Raw genomic sequence first — 12,324 nt, 5'->3', positions numbered from 1 at the left:
CCTGTTTCACTTGGGTCATCCGATTAGAGTCTTCCCATCTTTTGTTTTAGTTTCAGTCATAAGGAGTAATTTAGTTCTTCCAATTCATGAGAAAAAAAACTTCCCTTTGATTTTGACTCTCCAGTGATGGTGATCTTCGGTGGCCTGGGCCTACAGTGGCTTGAAGTTTCCCAGCCAGAGACTGAAGTCAGGCCCCAGCAGTGAGAGCACTGAACCCTATCTCTAGATCGTGAGGGTCAGTGACAAGATCTTGGCTTGTCTGCTTTGCAGAAATAAATTTCAGCAAAGAGACAAGTAGTAGTGACACAAATAAAGGCCTTATTGGGGGAAAAGTTACGTGTGCATAGATATGTGTCACCAGATATGCAGATGACACTACCCTTATGGCAGAAAGTGAAGAAGAACTAAAGAGCCTCTTGATGAAAGTCAAAGAGGAGAGTAAAATAGTTGGCTTAAAACTCATCATTTAGAAAACTAAGATCATGGCATCTGGTCCCATCACTTCATGGGAAGTAGATGGGGAAACAGTGGAAACAGTGTCAGACTTTATTTTGGGGGACTCCAAAATCACTGCAGATGGTGACTGTGGCTATGAAATTAAAAGACGCTTGCTCGTTGGAAGAAAAGCTATGACAAACCTAGGCAGCATATTAAAAAGCAGAGACATTACTTTGCCAACAAAGGTCCGTCTAGTCAAGGCTATGGTTTCTCCAGTAGTCATGCATGGTTGTGAGAGCTGGACTATAAAGAAAGCTGAGCACCGAAGAATTGACGCTTTTGAACTGTGGTGTTGGAGAAGACTCTTGAGAGTCCCTTGGACTGCAAGGGGTTCAAACCAGTCAATCTAAAAGGAAATTAGTTCTGAATATTAATTGGAAGGACTGATGCTAAAGCTGAAGCTCCAATACTTTGGCCACCTGATGTGAAGAACTGACTCATTAGAAAAGACCCTGATGCTGGGAAAGATTGAAGGTGGGAGGAGAAGGGGATGACAGAGGATGAGATGGTCGGATGGCATCACCGACTCAATGGACATGAATCTGAGCAAGAATTGGTGATGGATAGGGAAGCCTGGTGTGCTGCAGTCCATGCGGTAGCAAAGTGTCAAACACGACTGAGTGACTGAACTGAACTGAGACAGATGTGGGTGGGTTCAGATAGAGAGTCATGCCTTTGTGGTAGTTTAAATCACTTATATGAGGCATTTCTTCTGTATTTCCTCTGGCCAGTCAACTTGCTTTGCCTGAATCTGAGTCTGTATTTGGTATATAACTCAGTGTCCTCTCCTATGTGTACATGTATCTCTTAGCCAAGATGGATTCTAGCATAGAGGTCTATGTGGCATCACCTACTATGGGGTGGTGCCCCCTCCCTTTTAGGCCCCTGAGGAGTCATTCTGTGCATGTGTAGTTAGGAAGGTCTTCTTGACCTCAGGAATGAGAAATATGTGGTCTCTTTTTTTTTTGCTGTTCTTCTTACTGAATTTTTTTTCTTTTACTTTTTTTCTTTATTGTAATTAGAAGAAAATGCTCCACAACACTGAATTGCTCCTTTATCTTTTATCTCAGGTCCTCCCTGCTCCTGCCAATATCTTATCTTGGAGTATCTGCCCACAGGGAACACATCTATCTACCATCTCAATGGAAGATTACCTCTGTAGGTAGTGAGTACCCCATCCTTGGAATTACCCAAGCAAAGGCCTGATTCAAATACTTGGAGATTTATATTATAAAACATGAATGAAGAACACTGTAAAGATTCTTCAAATTTCAGAACCTATGATTCTGTAACAATTTGGGACTTTTTTCTGAACACCATGCAAAACCATATGACCTTTTCAATTGCATATAACAGAGAACTAGTTAAAATTGGCTTTAAAGTGGGGAGGGGTGGATTCATTGCCTCATGTAAAGTAAGGTAGCTGAATCCAAGTGCTCAAAGTCTTCAGTATATCTTCCCCATTTCTTGGCACCGCTTAACTAGTGTTGGCTTCTGTCTTACATGGACTCTCCCCTTGATTGGCAGAAGCCACCAGTCAGTTCCAGGCCTTCATTCTTTAACTTCACTCTCTCTTTTCCCAACTCCCTAACAGGAGAGATGGCCTCTGCCTCCCAGTTGTTCCAGTGAAAGGCTTTCATTGCTCCATTTGGATGAAATGCCCATCACTAAACCAATTCCTGTGATTACTGACCATGCCAGGGTCTCAATGCCCATCCCTGGAATTCGGAGGTGGAGATGGCTCATTTGAATCACATTTAAACAGGAGGGAAAGGGGACAGGGCACAACCTTTAAAAGAATTAAAACCATTTACCTCAGACTGGGACTTGAACCCATGTGCTGGGACTCACGGAGAAGGCAATGGCAACCCACTCCAGTACTCTTGCCTGGAAAATCCCATGGACGGGAGGAGCCTGGTAGGCAGCAGTCCATGGGGTCACTAGGAGTCGGACATGACTGAGTGACTGAACTGAATTGAACTGAATTTCATAGACTAATGAGTGGGAGAATTATTCCAACTATCTTGGGGAGTTCAGTTGAGTTCAGTCACTCAGTCATGTCTGACTCTTTGCGACCCCATGGACTGAAGCATGCTAGGCTTCCCTGTCCATCACCAACTCCCGGATCTTGCTCAAACTCATGTCCATTGAGTTGGTGATGCCACCCAACCATCTCATCCTCTGTCATCCCCTTCTCCTCCCACCTTCAATCTTTCCCAGCATCAGGGTCTTTTCTAATGAGTCAGTTCTTCACATCAGGTGGCCAAAGTATTGGAGCTTCAGCTTTAGCATCAGTCCTTCCAATTAATATTCAGAACTAATTTCCTTTTGGATTGACTGGTTTGAACCCCTTGCAGTCCAAGGGACTCTCAAGAGTCTTCTCCAACACCACAGTTCAAAAGCGTCAATTCTTCGGTGCTCAGCTTTCTTTATAGTCCAGCTCTCACAACCATGCATGACTACAGAAACCATAGCCTTGACTAGACGGACCTTTGTTGGCAAAGTAATGTCTCTGCTTTTTAATATGCTGCCTAGGTTTGTCATAGCTTTTCTTCCAAGGAGCAAGTGTCTTTTAATTTCATAGCCGCAGTCACCATCTGCAGTGATTTTGGAGTCCCCCAAAATAAAGTCTGACACTGTTTCCACTGTTTCCCCATCTACTTCCCATGAAGTGATGGGACCAGATGCCGTGATCTTAGTTTTCTAAATGTTGAGTTTTAAGCCAACTTTTTCACTCTCCTCTTTCACTTTCATCAAGAGGCTCTTTAGTTCTTCTTCACTTTCTGCCATAAGGGTAGTGTCACCTGCATATCTGAGGTTATTGATATTCCTCCCAGCTATCCTGATTCCAGCTTGTGCTTCATCCAGCCCAGCATTTCACATGATGTACTCTGCAATAAGTTAAATAAGCAGGATGACAATATACAGCCTTGACCTACTCCTTTCCCAATTTGGAACCAGTCTGTTTTTCCATGTCCAGTTCTAACTGTTGCTTCCTGACTTGCATACAGATTACTCAGGAGGCAGGTAAAGTGGTCTGGTATTCCCATCTCTTTAAGAATTTTCCATAGTTTGTTGTGATCCACACAGTCAAAGGCTTTGGCATAGTCAATAAAGCAGAAATAAATGTTTTTCTGGAATTCTCGTGCTTTTTTGATGATCCAGTGGATGTTGGCAGTTTGATCTCTGGTCCTCTGCCATTTCTGAATCCAATTTGAACATCTGGAATTTCATGGCTCACATACTGTTGAAGCCTGGCTTGGAGAATTTTGAGCATTACTTTGCTAGCATGTGAGACGAGTGAAATTGTACAGTAGTTTGAACATTCTTTGGCATTGCCTTTCTTAGGGATTGGAAAGAAAACTGACCTTTTCCAGTCCTGTGGCCACTGCTGAGCTTTCCAAATTTGCTGGCGTATTGAGTGCAGCACTTTCACAGCATCATCCTTTAGCATTTGAAATAGCTTATCGGGAATTCCATCACCCCCACTAGCTTCGTTCATAGTGATGCTTCCTAAGGCCCACTTGACTTTGCACTCCAGGGTATCTGGCTCTAGATGACCTTACAAATAGCTGAGAAAAGAAGAGACGCTAAAGGCAAAGGAGAAAAAGAAAGATATACCCATTTGAATGCAGAGTTCCAAACGATAGCATGAAGAGATAAGAAAGCCTCCCTCAGTGATCAATGCAAAGAAATAGAGGAAAATAGAATGGGAAAGACTAGAGATCTCTTCAAGAAAATTAGAGATACCAAGGGAACATTTCATACAAAGATGGGCACAATTAAGGACAGAAGTGGTATGGACCTAAGGGAAACAGAAGATATTAAGAAGAGGTGGCAAGAATGCACGGAAGAACTGTACAGAATAGGTCTTCATGACCCAGATAACCACAATGGTGTGATCACTCACCTAGAGCCAGACATCCTGAAGTGTGAAGTCAAGTGGGCATTGGGAAGCATCTTGGGGAAGGAGTGGAGATTTCCAGGAACTGGGCCACTCCCACTTTTTGGTCTTTTGATGGTGCCTTGGGACTGTCATGGAGCCTCTGGTTGTGTCATTTAGCTTGCTGATTGAGGAAAAAGCTATAAGAAAACAACCCAAAATACAGATAAAGATATATGTACAAAGATTTTCATCACAGCATTATTATAATAAAAAAGAAAGAAAGAGGGATTTCTCTGATGGTCCAGTGGTTAAGAATCCACCTTCCATTGAAGAGGACATGAGTTTGATCCCTGGTCAGAGAACTAGGATCCCACATGCCATGGGGCAACTAAGCCCTCATGACTCGACTAGACAGAAGCCTGCAGGCTGCAGTGGACGATCTTGTGTCCTGAAGCTAAGACCTGCCATAAGCAAAAAGACAATAAAAAATTAATAAATATTTTAGGAAAGAAAGAAGGAGGGAAGGAAAGAAAGAAAGAAAAGGCCTGTATGTCTAAGGATGCTGCTGCTAAGTCATGTCAGTCGTGTCCGACTCTGTGTGACCCCATAGATGGCAGCCCACCAGGCTCCCCCATCCCTGGGATTCTCCAGGCAAGAACACTGGAGGGGGTTGCCATTTCCTTCTCCAATGCCTGAAAGTGAAAAGTGAAAGTGAAGTTGCTCAGTCATATCTGACTCTGTGCAACCCCATGGACTGTAGCCTACCAGGCTCCTCCGTCCATGGGATTTCCCAGGCAAGAGTACTGGAGTGGTTTGCCATTGCCTTCTCCGTCTAAGGATGGGGGAGTGGTAAAATATATATATATGGTAACTTCATATACTAGAAGATTATGCAGTCATTTAAAAATTTTTTAATGGTTTTAAATCATGAGATAGTTCCTACAATTTTATTGAATAAGAAAGCAAGACACAAAATTGTCTATGCAGTATATTAACCATGTAAAAGAAAACTACATATGCCCAGAAATGAAAAAAAGGAAATACTTTAAAATGTTAGTAGTATTTCTCTCTTGATGGATGCTTGATATTTTTCTCTTTTTTTTTTAAATTTTTCTCTTTTTATTTGCTTGTATTTTCTACAATGACCAAATATTATTTAAACTTTTTTTTTTTTTTGTTGGAAAACTACCCCTTCTCAGCTCCTAAATTTGGCCATCCCTTACCAATGGCAAGTTATTTGGACACCTGGAGAAAGAAAAAAAAAAACACTTGATAAGTGACAGATGAAGGTTAGCAACACTTTTTTGTGTGTATGTTAAAAATTCTCCCCAATTGTTCACAGAAAGATCAGGTTTTTTGTAATTGTCAGCCCTCCTTTAGAAAGAATTCATCACTTTGTCACATGATTTTTTTTTTTTTTTATTAGTTGGAGGCTAATTACTTCACAATGATTTTTTTTTTTTTTTAAGTAAAACAAAACCTGGGAACAGAACAGAAGCTTGTGCTGAACCCTAATATGAAAATGAACAGGCTAACTAGGATTCCAGCTGCCAGTGAAGTACCAGTGCAGAAAGGATGCTCAGACTGATGGATGCCAGAGATCGAGGTAGAAGTACCTCCATTTCAGGCCTGAAATGCCTTGAAGGAATTCCAGCCTGCCAGTTTTGGGGCTCTGTGGACACATTCTGCCTAAAGGCGCCTCAGATGACAAGGTCTCCCTCACCGCAGGCAGTGGCTGATCGCCAATGACCGCTGGCTGGAAAGACAGACAAGATTATGCTTCTATGACCTCACATATTGTACCATCTCCAGGAAATTCCCCTGCCTCCTTCCTGAGTCCCCAGAACCCCTCTAGACTGCATTTCTCCTTCAAGGAGCCATGGCTGTGGTGCTTTCCCTTACCCTCTTAGATCTAATGTCACCACTGATGATGTGGCAGCTGGAATTGTGAGAAGACATCACACAGAACTTTGTTCACTTCCAAACTCTGACTCTCAATTCCTGAACCTCAGCTTCCTGAGCTACAAAATGGACACAGTAATCTCCACAGCACAGAGCACTGGCGCCCTCCGTGCATGCGTGCTAAGTCACTTCAGTCGTGTCCAACTCTTTGCGACCCTGTGGAATGTAGCCCACCAGGCTCCTCTGTCCTAGGGATTCTCTAGGCAAGAATACTGGAGTGGGTTGCCATGCCCTCCTCCAGAGGATCTTCCCAGGGATTGAACCCACATCTCTTATGTCTCCTACATTGGCAGGCAGGTTCTTTACCACTAGCGCCACTTGGGAAGCCCACTGCCCCCCTCCAGGGACTCTCTATGGGAACCATTTGACAACTCAATCCTCAAGTTCCTATAACATGATTGTGCCCAAAGAAACTGCTGAGCAGTCAAGAACCACAAAGGAATGCTCCCAGGTCTGGCCCACTGGTTAGCAGCACCCCCAACCCAGCCTCCGCACCCAGATCTCTCCCCAGTTCTAGCCAAGGAACAGCCAGCCAGTAGTGCTGGTGATACCCCTCCCATCTTATGGACAGAGTAATTGCTGGGTGGGACAACAGGACCTCAGTTATTGAGGGTCTGTTCAGAGATCAAAGGCATGTTGAAAACTGAACTCAGAGTCCCTTCAAATGTGTTACTCTTTCTGATCCCTTGATCTCTGTCTCAGAGAACAGCAGCACCCTGGGAACCCAAGTTAGAAATCAAGATATGAAGATTTCCCTGGTGGTCCAGGGGTTAAGACTCCATGCTTCCAATGCAGGGGGCATGGGTTTGATCCCTGGTCAGGGAACTAAGATCCCACATTTCCACATGCCAAAAAGGAAAAAAGAAATCAAAATATGCTTCTTATTCAATCTATCACCAAGTCCTGTCCCTCCTCCCTCTCTCAAATCCATCCACTTCTTCCCACCCCACAGGTGCCGCATAGTTCAAGCCATTACCTTCCTCCTCACAGGTCTCCTTGACCCCACACTGCCCCATTAGGAATCTATCTCCTCCTGCCTCTGCTGAAAACGCCTCAACAGCTCTTAGAAAGGAAACCAGCCTCAGGAACTGAGCCTCTACCTTGAACATCTGGCCCCAGCTTACCTTTCTAATCTCATGTCTTTCTACTCCCCGCCTCATGCCTCCTTATTTCCCCCAAATTCAGTCACGTTTCTCACCCACCTGTTCCTCCTCATGCTGTCCCCTCTGTCATTAACATTTTTCCCTTCTTCCTCTTCCACCAACAAGCTTCTACTCATATTCTAAGACTCTGCTCTGATTTCCACTCTTCCAGGAGACTTTTTGCTCCCCATCCTCACCCCCAAACTAGGTTATGTTTTCACTGCTACAACTTGCTGAACACTGTTCCAAGCACCTTTGCTGTCCCAACTCATTTAATCCTCAAATCCACAGACCCTGGCCTAGGTTTTCTTCTTTTTCTTCTTCTTTAAATCTATTTGGCTGCATCAGATCTTAGTTGCAGCATGTAGGATTTCGCTGTGGTTCATGGGCTTAGTTGCCCCATGGCATATGGGATCTTAGTTCCCTCACCAGGGATGACACCTGAGTCCCATGCATTGCAAGGCGGATTCTCAACCACTGGACCACAGGGAAGTACCTGTTATTCTTAATTTTACAGATAAGAAAACTGAGGCTTGTAGAAGTTGAAGCAAATTTTCCAAGGCCAAACAGTAAGTAGGCTTTCTAGGGCTGAAAACTAGGTCTACTTTTTTTTTTTTTTTAAATAAAAAGAGCTGTATTGTCCTTTTCTGATTATAAAAGTAACAAGAAAAAAGCAGAAGCACTCCTCTTTTAGTCAATGTGTTCTTGGTCAAGGATGCAGTAGTCACTCAGTAAATGCCTCTCCTTATGTTTATACATGCCTGCTGATTTGTATGGATAGCATTTCCTATAAACTGTTCATACCATTCTTCAGGTCTGTTTCCTGAAGTTGGAGCCCCAGCACCCAACACCCCCAACCACCTTGTCCTATCTTCTCCCCTCCCCCTAGCAGTCTCAGGCTCTCAGGCCTCAGATGTGTAACTCCAGCTTTGGTTTCCCTGTGGAACAGTGATCATTCAAATTTGGTCTTGGTGTCCAAACTATGTCTGTGCTGAGACCAAGCCACGCTCAGGCTTGGGGCTGCCCCTCACAAGCCACTCACATACCCACCACGATCTCCACGGCTACACATGGTCCCGGGTCCAACACCTTCAAAATCTCTGCACCAAAACCTCAGGCAGGGACCTGAGTTCCAGCTGCCCACCCTCCACACTCCTAGCTGGGTTCTTGGTGGTGTTCCAGACCACTGCTTCCGGCTCCACACCAGGCGTTCCGGTGCGTTAATTACAGCCCTGCTCCCACCCCCGCCCCGCACCCCACCCCACCCGGGGCTCCCACCGCCACCTCTATCCCAGGGCTACCGAGGAAGGCACCCCACCCACACCCCCACCCCTTTCTAGGCCCTGGCGTCCCCGGGTCAGGGCAGAGCTCCCTCCCACTTCCAGCCCAGCTCTGGCGCCGGGTGCGTCCCGCTTTAGGGAAGAACGTCCGGGAATAATCCAGAGCGGATTTGCATCACAGCAACACTGGATAGGCTCACAGCCTCCAAAGCCCTAAAGCCAAGGACGTCCCTCTCCCGTCACCGCCCAGTGGCCGGATCGGAGGCTGTGAGGAAGTGGAAAGGAAGCTGCTGAAGGGAGGAGGTGTGCACACTGGCCGAGAAAGGTGTAATATCTTCCCCTTAGCTGGCCCCGACCTCAGACAGGGCCTGGGTCCTGCGAGGCTAGGGTTAAAGGAAAAGCCGGCGCCCTGGGGTGGAGAGAGTCTAGCTGCTCCCACCCCTACTGCAAAGTCTCCCAGCCCTGGTCTCCTCAGAGTGGCCCGCCAACTGCTTCTGGACCCTGTATCCCTGTGGCCTCCACCTCTGTGACTGAGCACAGAGTACAGACAGCCCTGACCCCTGTATCACTGGGCATCAGATTTCTCTTCCTCCTGGGGTAATTCATTCATCCCAGGTGGCCAATCGGTGCCCCCTCCAGATGGCTGCTCTTGCTGTTTCTCAGCCAGGAATGTGTTTTATCCCTTTGCATCAGCTAAAACGTTGTCCTTTCTTTAAGTCCACCTTTAAAACCATCTATACCTTTTCTTTCTTTTTAAATATTTATTTAATTGGCTGCACTGGATCTTTGTTGCAGCATGCAGGATCTTTGATCTTCACTGTGGCGTGTGGGATCTTCAGTTACAGCATGGAAAATTTTAGTTTTGGCATGTGGGATATAGTTCCCTGTCCAGGGATCCAACCTGGGCCCCTTGCATTGGGAGCATGGAGTGGTAGCCACTGGACATCCAGGGACGTCCCCCACCTACACATTTTCCACGAGGCCTGTAGAGGTCTGTGCCCTGCTTCTGTAAGCTCCCAGTATACAAAATCTGAACCTCTCTTTTAGTCCTGACATCTCTGTTGGTGTATCTACCAAGCAATCTTTGGCAAGTCCTGTTCCCTTTTTGGACCTCAAACTCTTTCCTCACCCTTACAGTGAAGGATCCTTTACATGACTGCCCCCACCCGCACTGGGTGCCCCTAGTCCTCACCCTATGAATCAGTGACTTCCCCTGATGATGACCCATCTTTGGACAGACCAGACCTATCTGAAATCCTTCCACCTCCTTTGAGTCAGTTACCTGATGCCGTTGTGCACATTGCTGAGTCTTAGGGATCCAAAAAGTGCTGGGACTCTTAAGGTAGTGACACTAGTGCCAGCATGCCATGATGCTATCCCAGCTGGAAAGTCCCCTGCCCCAAGCCCTGGAGGCCTGTCAATCAGCTCCAGCTTCAGGGGGCAGAGGCTAGCCCATCCCAGAAAGTCAAGAAGCCTCCACTCACAGCCCCTCCCCAACATATACACACTATCTCCAGGAACAGAGACAGCAGCCTCTCAACCAGGACCACTCTCCAACCCAACCTCCTCACATTCAACCCAGTCCAGCTATCTCCAATCTGAGCTGGAGCATACCCAGATTTCCCAAGACAAGGAGTCTCAGTTCAGCTTTTTCACAGCATGAGCTGTCAGTCCTGACTGCAAACTTTTCTAAGTGGAACTTGTCACCTTTCAGAGCCGGCCGGAGAGACTACTTCTCTCTGAAACTCTGATCCATGGGCTTCCATTTTACCAAATGGAATAATGCTAATCTGAAATCACAGCGCTCAGAATTAAGACAGACCTGGTTGAGATTCCACTCCTATTGCTCCCTAGCTGAATGATTTGAGCTTATGTTCTCTACCCTCCCTGAACCTCAGCTCCTTCACCTATAAAATGGGAGCAATGATTTATATACACAGGGTGGTTGTGGGCATTGCATAAGATGCCCAGTGATGAGTGTTATAAAAACACTCATTATGGACACTGACACACATAGCATGTCAAATGTGAGCACTATTTCCATTCCCTCTTCCCTGCCTCCTCCCCGAAGCTGCCAGACACTTTCTCTGGAAGATGAGAATGGAGATATCTGAAGCTGAAACTGATCTGGATGAAAGCAGGACTATAAAATACTAAAAGCTGCACTTAGGACCCAATTACAAACTTCAAAAAAAGAGCAAAGGGGGCCTAGAGAGGGGACAACATTTACCAAAGATCACACAGCAGGTGTAGGTAGGTAGAGCAGCAGGCAAGCAAGGAGGAGGAGGCAAGGGGGAGTGTGGGTAGAGGTCAAGGCCGAATCCAAGGACAGGCAGCCGAGCAGGAGGATCTCCATTGGACTTTGCCCCATTTCCCATGCCCAGAAGGGCCTGGCATTTGCCTTTCTCTGGAGCCACTCCTTCTGGGTTCCTGAGTTTGCAGTAGTTTCCCAGAAATGCTAGGTAAATATCCCTGTTGTTTACTGAGTAACCAACCCCATAATCAGACAAGGGTCCTCATACAAAATGCTGCCTCAAACTTGGCTCCTTCCATAGAGATGCCCGCCCCCAACAGGCACCACCCCAGACAGACACCCTCCACAAGGTCCCTTACCAGGGCCTTGCTGGGGGCTGTGAACCCCACCCTACAAAGTAGCTTTGGTGTACATCATGTTGCTCCAAGATCAGCATCTCTTTGGAGAGGGGTTGCTCCTGCCAGCAGCCCCAAGAAAAATGTAGGATATGAACTATTTTCTGTTTGGTACCTTTCTAGCAAAAAAAAAAAAAAAAAGCCAGCAATGGGTCACCCACTCCAATGCATACTAACCTTTGAAAATGTCCTGAGCTGATGTTCACCCCAATCCTGGAGAAGCTGGAAGCATTAGGGCCAGTGTATTTTGCTACTTGATCTTTTCTTTAGGTTGTATTTTCTTTGTTTATGTAGTTCCCCTCTCTCCTCACTGCCACTTCACTCCCCTCACCCTCAGGAACCAGGAATGTGTCCTTATGAAAGAGTTCTGTCTTCTGTCTTGTTTATTGCAGGTGTGTTTCCTCATCCTAACTAAACTCATGTGTCCCAAGCTCTGCCTCCTCCTTCAAGTTCATGTGAGAATTACTGTGCGCATCACCAGTGGGGAATGACCAGATTTAGACCTCCACCCTTTACTAATTGACTTCTCAAGACTTCCATCTCAAGGACACTCTAGCCTTGTCATCTGGGACTCACTGATGTCAGAATTCTGTGTTTCTAAGATGCTTTTACTTGCATTGCACCATGCTAGAATTCTGTGATGCTAAGATTCTGTGACTACGGATTCTATGCATCCAGAATTTTGTGATTTTTGTTTCATAAATTTGTCATTGACATGATGACAACAGTCAGAATTCACTTGGCATGAGTTTCTTGTGTTTGTCCTCCAGAGGATGCAAATATCTGCTCTAGGTTCTTATCTCTGAATTCGCTGAAGGCAGAGGAAGAAGCTAGTTGGATGGGTCAAGGGTAGCATTCCTACTTCACCTGGGGCTGCCAGGTATGAGACATGCCCTGGGAAGCTCAG

General features: G+C 45.9%; 1 long non-coding RNA gene across 2 annotated transcripts in view; it reads right to left on the bottom strand.

Moving 5' to 3' along the window:
• Positions 1–11,729, bottom strand: part of LOC122437041 — a 33,381-nt gene extending 21,652 nt beyond the window's left edge. Inside the window, exons 1-2 of one of the 2 annotated variants that reach the window (XR_006268166.1) lie at positions 11,595–11,729; positions 4,409–4,581 (exon numbers count right to left, since the gene is read on the bottom strand). This is a non-coding gene — a long non-coding RNA (uncharacterized LOC122437041). Of the gene's footprint in view, positions 1–4,408; positions 4,582–8,534; positions 8,678–11,594 lie in introns of those variants that run through there. The other variant, XR_006268167.1, reaches the window with a different exon arrangement.
• Positions 11,730–12,324: the final 595 nt, after the last annotated feature.

This window comes from Cervus canadensis, chromosome 2 (assembly GCF_019320065.1).
Source record: "Cervus canadensis isolate Bull #8, Minnesota chromosome 2, ASM1932006v1, whole genome shotgun sequence".
NCBI classification, from domain to species: Eukaryota; Metazoa; Chordata; class Mammalia; order Artiodactyla; family Cervidae; genus Cervus; species Cervus canadensis.
Note: the sequence above shows the minus strand (reverse complement) of the source record. Positions and strands in the feature narration are given on the sequence as shown.